The sequence below is a fragment of the Scomber japonicus genome, chromosome 13, assembly GCF_027409825.1.
Source record: "Scomber japonicus isolate fScoJap1 chromosome 13, fScoJap1.pri, whole genome shotgun sequence".
In the NCBI taxonomy this organism is placed as follows: Eukaryota; Metazoa; Chordata; class Actinopteri; order Scombriformes; family Scombridae; genus Scomber; species Scomber japonicus.
In genome coordinates, this window is record NC_070590.1 from 15,102,304 (window position 1) to 15,111,701 (window position 9,398).

The 9,398-nt window shown below is 38.6% G+C and overlaps 1 pseudogene; it reads right to left on the reverse strand.

Annotated features, from left to right (window-relative positions):
* Nucleotides 1-805: 805 nt before the first annotated feature.
* LOC128370891 (von Willebrand factor A domain-containing protein 7-like) lies at nucleotides 806-9,128 on the reverse strand (annotated as a pseudogene).
* Nucleotides 9,129-9,398: the final 270 nt, after the last annotated feature.

Here is a 9,398-nt window from a genome sequence, read left to right on the forward strand (position 1 = left end):
CTTTTAATGGCAGTATTACGTCTCATATTGGCACAACACCAAGTGATTCATGTAAAACCCAGACAATCAGTTTGAGATTTAAAGCTGCATCAAGTGATTTTGGCCACTAGGGGGCAGAAGAACTTGAAAACAAGCCAAGAGACATAAAACCTTAACATATTATCACTTTATAAAGTTGATGACTAACAAATTAGCAAACATAGATCACTATATTTTCTCATCCAAGTTGTTGCAAAGGTCCATGCCATAACTTATTCTATGAAAAACAAATGAGCAAACAATTGTCCACTTGCAGCCAATTTATATATTTCTTATCTACGTTGTTGCAAAGGTCCATGTGACATAAATTCCTTTATGATTGTCCAGACTGACTCTAAACTTCTTATGTAAGCAGACACCTAATGCAGTAGCAGAGCACAGAACTGCCGCGTGTCGGACAATATCAAACCCTTCACACATCATTTGGGCTTGGAGTAACATTTCTAGTTACCTGACAATTGTTTATTATTTCCTCTTCATTTTATTCACGTTTGGTCTTCACCAATTCCTGAAAACAATATTGGTGTAGCTACATTCTAGATGTTTCACGTAATTTCTTAACCAGCCAGCACTGTATCTAACTTTGAAGTAGCTGACTGCTCCTGTTGTTCACATCAATTAAAGCAGTGGGACTGAACTCTACAGAAAAACAAAACAGCTTAAAGTTGTAGATTTGCCACTATGGGTAACCTTTTTCACACTTAAAAGGATCATGAAGAAATTTTAGATGAATGCAGCTTTAACTATTTACAACTTTGATATAGACTCACTGGATGCCCAGTTCAGTCAGCACATGAAGACCTAGTACCACCATACTTAGGTAAAGAAGGGTCGAATAACTGAGTTTGATGGACCCAGAGATAGCAGCCATTGAACCCCCCCGTGGAGTGTAGGAACAGGAGCCTACATTTCCCACTTGATCCACAACCAGCAGCTCCACATCAGGTGAGCAGCAAGATGCCTTGTAGGACACCAGTGTTACGTTCCCGTTGTCAGCCGCCAGGTTGGTGTTCAAGGATCCTCTGCCCTGTTTGAGGCTGACATGGTCGACACCTGTCCCTTCAGCTCCATCAGTTACCCGGACAGAGATCTCCCACATCGATGAACTGCCTAACAGTTGTTAGAGCAGTTGGACTTCAGGCTGAGCAGCTGACACACTGGCTGAGTGAAATCAGTCATCTATGAGGAGAAGGAAAAGTCTGCTAGTTTGTAAGTGAGTACAAACATGAAGTAATTTATAGGGATAGAGACAACTCTTAAAGAAATTTTTCTTTTTGAGAATTTTTGCATTTCTTCTCTGCATCTGTCTGTCACTATAAAATAGAGGCAAAATGTAAAAAAAAATGAAAGAATCGGATATGGGGAGAATAAATTTCTTGGTAATAAATTAATGTTTACATGGGTAGGAGCTTTTTTTTCAAGGAAATTCTTATTTTTCCCACATCTTGAATCTTGAAATTAAAATAAATAAATAAATGAATAAAGTTTAAGCAAATACTTCTTTAACACTTTAACATATTTTTTTCAGTGGGAGTGTTACCATGTTAACAACGGAGAATCGCAGCACAACATAATTTGTGTCATCACCCCTTGGAGCCTCGGCCTCAATGGTCAAGGTGAAGTCAGTACCAGATGGGGTGTTCAAAGGTGCTGTGAGGGTCACTGTACCATTAACGCTTTTCCCAGTTTCCAGGAATAAACTGCTTGGAAAAGTCGAGTTGAAATGTCGGTCATTTGTGACTCGAATGGTGACATTTCCCCCAATTCCATTGGTCATCACAGAGAAAGGCACATAGAAAGGTTTCCCTGGTTCTAAGATGTCATTTGATTCAGCCTAAACACAGAGGGGATCCATTACAAAGTAAACCTATACGTAAACATTTGGCATGTGATGTGAGGTGTCTGTGTGACACAATGATGGTCTGAGATGGGTACTCACAGAAATAATAAGATTAGAGGCCCTAAAGTTGATGGGTGACTGCCTTTGGAAGACAAATGATGAAGCCTTGGAGCTAACACCGCCATCCTGTCCCTTTACTTGCACCACAAATTCTACTGATGGTATCCTGTCAACATGAACTAAGAAGTTCCTGCTCGCTTGTGGCTCCACAAATCCTTTCACCTCCCCTGACCCCGATGATTCAACCAGAGTGACTTCTGTCACTGTGGCGGAGTCGCTCCCCGTTAAAGTCACCAATAGACTACCATTAACACCTTTTAAAGAAAAGGAAAAACCATAAAGTATGTTTGACTTGATGATGTTACATCAGCATATCAGCACATTCACATTACAGTTTGTCCTACCAGCTTGGGGACGAGTGTCAAGAACATCAAAACCTGCAAACAGGCCCTGCGACACCTCCACAAAGTCAAACACGAAGTCAATAGGACTCTGACCTGTAAATTAATGAAACCAAATCAAAAAGGCTTAATGAACAACACATATTATTCTTGTGGCCTCTTTGTTCACTATCTGAACATTGCACACGTATGTTTAACACAAAGAGGCTTGAGTTAATAAGGTATGTACAGTGACTCAGTCATGTTTTTTCTTCATACATTTTTTGGTTGTTGTTTTTCCAAAAATCTGAACAATAATACTGAATTTTCTATCCATATTGCAAATTTAGTGGGTTACTTTAACAGTACAAAGTTTATTTTGTGTTCATTCACCAACTATTTGTAGCAGGAGCTGTGCTGTAATTAAATAGTTTGTTTTTATCTTTGACAAAAAATGGATTAAACCTGGCCTGATATTTGGATGAAATGTACAAACTGGAGATCTAAACCAAAAGTGATGGTTTGACAGTGTTCACTGTAAGGTAAGTGGTGTGAAATGCCTCCAACAAAGTATTGTGTGATAGAATTAAATCGAATAAACATGGAGGTCTCACCTATGACCTTCAGAGCATAGGCATTGGTTGACACCATTTTCATTTTCCACAGTCCTGCTTCTGTTTTTAGCTGCAGACTCTGAAAGTTTCCAACTGATTGGGATGCAGTGATCAATGATCCTGCTGTATCCCTGCTTTGCTGAGACTCACCTATAAAATTGAAACATTGATTATAATTTTATTTATATAGCGCCTTTGAAACAGAGTTTACAAAGTGCTTTGACAGAAAAAGCAATGTCAGTACAAATTAATACATTCAAAGACATATAACACAGAAAGCAATAACAAGGCTGACATTAAGAAGATAGTAGAAGACAACAAAACACAATCAAGAGTTGATAAAAAAAAAGATTAAGAGAATTAAAAAACAACAAACAACATCACATAAAAGCAAGTCTGTAGAAAGTAGTTTCACAAAGCGATTTAAAAGAAGTTATCAATCCTGCAAGCTTTACTTCCTCAGGTAGGTCATCCCAAAGCTGAGCAGCCCTGATGACCCTAAGCACCGTCACCTTTAGATTTCAGCCTTGACTTTGGAGCAGCCAGCAGGCCCCGCTTGAGGATCTAAGGCTACAGGCTGGCTCATACAGGATCAACATTTCTGTCAAATAACTTGGAGAAAGACCCAGACATTTTTTAAAAGCGATCAGTAAAATTTTGAAATCAATTCTGAAATGAACTGGGACCCAGTGGACAGAAGCCAGGATTGGGGCAATGTGATGTCTGTTAAAACCAGTAAGAAGTTGAGCTGCTGCATTCTGAACTAGTTGGGAGTGAGAGAGGGACTTTTGTGTTATGCTGGAAGGTTGCTGAGTTGCTCTTATTTGCAGGAAGCAGGACTGGACAACTCTTTTGATGTGTGTTTCAAAAGTTAAGTCTGAATCGAATAGTACTCCTAGATTTCTGGCAGTGGGCTTCATGTTGGTGGACAGAAGACCAAGACTGATGGGGGTCTTTTTGGCTTTGTGGGACTGAACAGTATGATTTATGTTTTAGAGTTGTTGAGTTGAGGGTAGTTTTGTGCCATCCAACAGATGACATCATGGAGACAATCTACAGCAGCAGCTAGGCTTCTTGGGTTACTGGGTCTAAGGGGAAGGTATATCTGTGTGTCGTCTACATAGCAATGAAAAAAAAAACATTGTATGATTGGATGATTTAGCCAAGTGGAAGCATGCAGATGGAAAATAAAACAGGAGCAAAAAATTGAACCTTGTGGTACAGTGTGGGCTGGGAAGAGTTGTAGTTACAGATAGTGACCGAAAAGGTTTTTGTAAAAGGTATGAATAACGGTTTAATAGGTTTATAGGTTTAAAATTACTAAAATAAGTGAATGTTGCTGCTGATATGTAAAACAGGGGCGTGGGGAGGGGAATTTGTTGTTGACTAAGTGGAGACATTGATGTCTTTTTCCATTTGTGTTCCTTTCTCCTACAGTCTTTCTTTAATTCTTAGATGGGTTCATTTAGCCAGGCTAATGGTGTTATAGTTTTCAGCTGGAGTTTTACAATAAGCACATTGGCCTTAAACGCAAAAAAATTAAGGGTGCTATGTTTAGCATTTTTTTAAACATTACATTACTTGCATAACAATGTTTGAAAGAGTGATGGGTAAACACTTTTTTTTATTACTTTTTTTTCCTAACAGGGATCTTATCAAATGCAGAGTGCTGCTCACACCATGAAGTGGCAAAATTAAGTTGCTGTGTTCGCCATTGTGAAATAGGTGGCGCTAACCGATCGATCACAAAGTTATTTTAAACAAACCTATTTATGCAACCCACTCTCGTTGTCTTTATGGAGTAGTCTGTACTCCTCATATGAAAGCTTGTTGTTTGCAATGTTTAACTCTGTGTGTAAGAACAGTTAAGATTTACTTTGCCTCTGCAAGCAAATCCAACTAGTTCTGGTCCAAAATTTAGCAATAGAGCAAATTTCACTTGGATGTAAATTTGTGGTATACAGGAAAGACTGGCAATTTTCTTGGTGAGGAAAGTTACTCTTTAATGACAGTAAGTAATTATATAGTAATGACCCAAAATTAATATAATGAGAAAAAGAGAAGATTGAGATAGTATAGTAGAAATTGAGAGAGTAGTATCACCTGTGGGGCTGATGAGAGTAAAAGTGAGAGATCGTCCAGTGATGTAAACTGTAAGTTTTGTTACTGTTTCGTCAACCATAAAAGTGAAGTTATCTGCCTTTCCTGGGCTTCTGGCTGCCTGCAGAAGAGTCACCTGGAAGAATACATTCAATTAATTACACAGATGAAATATTTACATTGACAAAACTAGCTGGTAATGCCCAGTGAGATCTTTGTGATATTACCAGAGAGGAGTTGAAGGACTCTGTTATGATGCTGGTGGCCACAGGGAGCTCACTCTTTGTGACTTCGATAGCCTGACCGCCTGAAGCATGAGCCAAGTCTCTGTACAGCTGCATATCTGATGCTGTTATCTTACTGTCATTCCTCCACCTGCGACGATTGAGTGCCGTTGAGCCAGTAATCATGAAGTTCACCTGAAAAGGAAAACATAGCTATTAGAAAGGCCTATAGCAACAATTAATATAAGTAAAAAGTACAATAGTATATGTGGCACCACCTTCCCATTGGCTTAAATGAGAGAGTGTGTCCAAACTTTTGAGTGGTGCTGATTATATTTCTTATAAAGAAGTTACAGTGCTATCATGAAAACAATCTTACAGGATAGATTTTGGTGGTGTGTGATGTGTATATTGTGACACTGACCAGATATTCTCATACACACCAATATTAGATACTCACTACTGTTTGGGTCCGCTCTATAAGTGCGATCACTGTGCTTTTCAGGTGTTTGTCTTTAGTGGGTGCATCCGTGAAGAGAAAGATTTCAGAGCTTGAAGGAGCAGCAGTTAAAGCCAGCTATATGAGGAAAACATATAAAGGATAATTTTAGTTTAACAACGTTTTCAATTCAGATTTGAAACAGTCAAACACATCAACACACCTGAAGCCCTGAAAGACTGAGTTCCTCCACATCTCCTCCACCAGTTGCTGATAATGAATTAATAGCATTTTTGAAGGCTGTGGGGTCTGTAGTCTTTATCATTTGCCCGAATCCTGAAGATATTTGGAGACAGTTGAAAAAAAAGAAGTTGCAACATAAGCATATTTACACAAGCAAAATCCTCAAGTTCCTACCTGGATCATTGAAAGGTACCAGAATGAAAAGTGAGGGCTCATTCTCTGTTCCCACCTCACTGTTGATGATCAAAGGAGTGATGCTCCTCACCGTCTCAATGTCATCACTCATGCTTTTTCTAGTGTTAATCACAAAGGAAAGACCCCTACTGGATCTTTTGGAGATTCCCATCATCCTGAGTGATGGAGACAGATGGATAAGGGAAAGAAAAAACTTTGAACTACAGGAGCCACAAACACCAACTGTTCATAAGTTCAAACTTAGCCTAGTAAAGTAGGTATTTACTCAGTGGAGATTTATGTATCACTAAATTAAAACCACAGTTGGTTAACCAAAATAAATGTTGAGAACTAACTAAGAAATTCGTTTTTACTATATATAGGCTACACCTACTAATTTAACAATATTTTACATGTATTTTTTCTTAAGTAAGTATTTTCACTCTTCTTTTTTTTCTCCAGTTATGTAGATATAAATAATATAGTCATACCTACATTCACAAATGATTCTAAGTACAGTTTATTGTATCTTTTTTGGCCCCTAAAACTGTTATTTTTGGAAGTTGGATGTTACAGCTTGTGATGCTCCTATATGTCCACAGTGAATTCCTGTTTACACATTTGGTTGCTTCCTGTAGGTGTTACCTAGCAACTGATTTACACATGAAGTGTTTGCTGGCTGAGATGTTTCTTAGGGTTTAATGGTGCACCCTGAATCAGTGACTAGTTTGAAACTGGCGATTTTACTAAGGAAGGACTTCACATGCAAACATAATGATAGATTTATGAACAGCTTGGTGTAACCTAACAGTACATAACTGAAACATGCAGAATGGGTTTCATACTGGAGAAATGGTTTGTCCCCGACAGCCTGTCGAATGTCCTGAAGCAGCTCACTGGTTGCTGCTATTGCCATGTTTGCTGCTTTAGTGTGGAGATGACCATGGCTGGCATCCAACGAGTCTTTGTTGATCCCACCTTTAGGCTCAATGGAACTTGTTCGATCTATTGCTCCTCCATGGCTGCATTTTCCTTAGCAACAAATAACATTAAAAAAAATAAATACAAATCATGCTTCTCTGAGCTGTATTCCATCTGCTTTCTTTATAGAGACCATTGTATGCATGCTGTGTTTAATTTCAGATACTGTGAAGCAATTAGGGAAAGTCTCACAAATGGCTAGAGAACATTTATGATAACCATGATGAAATGTCTGTTTGGAGAAACAGATTGCAGCAGTACATACAGCTGACTTAGCTTAATGACTAAACTCAAAAGCAAAACAACAATCGCTTAAGACAAGGTCAAGGAATTTCCACTGTGCCTCTGAGAGCAGGGGGTGGAAAACATGACTTCAATGAAGCCCAACAGAAGTGGGCACAACAGCAGAGGAGGGGATACAAACCTTCAGCAAAAACCTTTGGAAAAAGGTCAGGATGTAAAGAGAAGCTTTTCCATGCACTATTAGAAATAAATAGACATGAAGGTGATTACTGAAGAATTTACATATTTATTGGCTGCAAATTGACTTGGAAAGGATATACTTTATGTAGCACATATTTCGTCATCATCATCATCATCATCACTATAAGCCATCGCCATCACTGCTCTGTACATTTAATAGAAGTCAGAGATGGTTGAGTCAGTTTTTTGCAACATGAGTATTTACATCTTTATGCAAACCCATATCCATTAACTTTCTTTCAAATTTCTGTTTAAGGCAGTGACGAAGACTATTTGATACAGTTAAAAGTTATGGGAAAAGGCAGTATATTGACCTTTAAGAAATCAATTTTTTCAGTAGAGCACAAAGTGGAAACCTCAAGCACATATCTATATGGTCATGTGTTGAATTTATCCTCCACACTTATCTTGTATGTTTGATCACAATTAATAATGTGTGGCAATATTGCTGTGGCAGTTGTTTTAAATATGAATGAAAGGAATGACTTACCTTTAGGTTTGCTTGCAAATATGGGCAGCATAGAAGTGTACCCAGAGATCAGTATCCTCTCCTTAAGGATATCCTCTAAAATGTTGTTTGTGCAGTCGTCTCCATCACAGTTGCGGCAGGTCGCCCTGCTTTTATCTGTGGAAATGTAAATTCACAAGACATTTTAACTACGTTATCTTCTGTCTTCCAGTCACACCCAATCTACATTCCTCAATCCTGTTGGTATGTGTTTATCAACAATTATCACATTATATAACCTCTTTACCTGCTATTTTACCAATGCTGGTGTCTGATCTGATTAGATTGGGGTTTGGGAGCTTGTTCCCCATTTCCACCCAGTTACTGTGACTGTAGAAATCCTTCAGGTTGACAAAAGAACGTTAATAATCCATACAAGTTTCTTTGAATCTTTTTCAAAGTTATTAAATTAAAAATTAAAACAAGCACAAATACCTGTAAAGGATGAAAAATCTGTCCCAGTTTCTGCCTTGCAGCTTCAAAATTTTCTCGCTTGATGCTTGCCTTGACAGCCCGTATTCCATCTGTGATGATTTTGCGTCCTTGAACAAACATTTCTTCATCAAAGTGGTATTCTCCATTAAAGACATGACGGATGTCCACCCGTACATTTCTCAGTACCATGGTTATCGTGGATTTACAGAAACTCTTAGTTGATCTTCGTGCTCCACAGGCAATAGCAACACCCTCAGCAGTGAAAGGCTGTGCCTGGATACACACACACACACAGAGAGAGAGAGAGAGAGAGAGAGAGAGAGAGAGAGAGAGAGAGAGAGAGAGAGAGAGAGAGAGAGACAGAGACAGTCACATCCTAACATTAATAAAAGAGATGTACTATTTTCTTGGTGGGAGTGAATTCTTACAGGAAGAGTGAAGTCTTTCCCCTCAGCTTCGGCCAGAGCGCGGCACACCTGCACAGTGGCATTGAAAATTGCTCTCTCTGTGATGTCCTGGTGAGTCAGAGACTTTCCTGGCACTAAACCAAAACCCTGAGCTCCAGTGTGCAGGAGCAGGAGACACAAAACAGTCAGACCTCCCGACATCTCTCCTCAACCTATCAGATCAGTCTGTAGAAGAAAACATTAATTTAACCTTTATCATATGGATCAGGCTATATCAATGTCATTATGAAATTATTTGTGAATGTCCAGTTTTGTGCACAAAAATATAATTTGCATGTGTAAAAACTTTTTGAAGCTGTAGAAATATTTTGTTTAGTATGTAAAATTTGTGCAGGAGTATTTTCAACAATAAGGTTTCACAAAGTCTGAGTGATGGACACACACATTTTCTACCATAGTATGCGACAATTT